Source organism: Gekko japonicus, unplaced genomic scaffold (assembly GCF_001447785.1).
Source record: "Gekko japonicus isolate JY-2015 unplaced genomic scaffold, Gekko_japonicus_V1.1 scaffold5750, whole genome shotgun sequence".
In the NCBI taxonomy this organism is placed as follows: Eukaryota; Metazoa; Chordata; class Lepidosauria; order Squamata; family Gekkonidae; genus Gekko; species Gekko japonicus.
This window is the reverse complement of record NW_015168839.1, coordinates 1-1,199: the sequence shown is the minus strand read 5'-3', so window position 1 is coordinate 1,199 and position 1,199 is coordinate 1. Positions and strand designations below refer to the sequence as shown.

The 1,199-nt window shown below is 51.7% G+C and overlaps 1 non-coding gene across 1 annotated transcript; it reads right to left on the bottom strand.

Moving 5' to 3' along the window:
- Positions 1–213: 213 nt before the first annotated feature.
- Positions 214–285, bottom strand: TRNAP-GGG. The gene has a single exon. It is a non-coding gene; the product is annotated as a tRNA-Pro (tRNA).
- Between the last annotated feature and the right edge of the window lie 914 nt (positions 286–1,199).

The window sequence follows — 1,199 nt, the reverse complement described above, 5'->3', positions numbered from 1 at the left end:
TGGGCTTCGTCATGTGCCCCGCCCCCCGTACCTCACCCCGGGGGAACTGCGATCCCCCGCGATTCCCCCCCCAAATGACCTTTGTGTGACACTGCCTTATACTGAATCAGACCCTTGGTCTGTCAAGGTCAGTATTGTCTACTCAGACTGGCAGCAGCTCTCCAGGGTCTCAGGCTGAGGTCTTTCCCATCACCTAGTGCCAGATCTTTTAACTGGAGATGCCGGGGATTGAACCCGGGACCCTCTGCATCCCAAGCAGATGCTCTGCCACTGAGCCACGGCCCCTCCCAAAACATACACAGGAAGCTGCCTTATACTGAATCACACTATTGGTCCATCAAATTCAGTACTGTCTACTCAGACTGGCAGCAACTCTCCAGGGTCTCAGGCTGAGTTCTTTCACATCTGGTCCTTTTTAACTGGAGATGCCGGGGATTGAACCTGGGACCTTCTGCATGCCAAGCAGAGGCTCTACCACTGAGCCACGGCCCCTCCCAATTTAACAGCTGCTAAGTTTTTCAGTGACTTATGCAGAGAACTGGTCTTTTTGCACTTTAAGCTTGCATTTTGGGGAATACTATTTAACTTTTTTAAAATCTCTGTTTGTGTGTGCTTTGTTCGCTAGTGTGATGTTAGTGTTCTCGAAAGAATTTTTTAAAGCCCCTCCTCAGCCAATTCAATCAGCAACAGCGGTGAGCTGAAATGTACACGGCATGACCCGCTGTGACTCTTCAACCTTCATCTATCTGGGGAAAAAAACCCAGAACTATTATCTGTCTCTAGTCCAGCCTTGGCTTCCCCTGTTTCTTTGCTTCAAGGCCAAATGTCACAATAATATACTTGGACGGCAACGCTGGCCCATGAAGCTGTCCCTAGATGACATTTCTGCTCAGAAGAACCCGTCGCGTGGATTCCTTACGATTAGCGCAGTGGACGTCCGCCCTGGCCTCCTACCGCAAGCACATGCAGGTTTCACGGGAGTCAGTGCCTGTCAATCCGCCTGCAAAGGAGTAAATGAGTCTGTGGGCCTAGATCCAAATTAAGCGGCCACATAAAGGGTGAGAGCCACACGGGCAGGCGCCAATTGCTCCGAACGAGGAAGCCAGCTTTGAAAGAGGGTCCTTCCCGTCAGAAGAGCGGAGAATTTGGGATGCCTGCCCCCCCACGCCAGCTTTCCACCTTGCAAGGTTGCTGCTGCC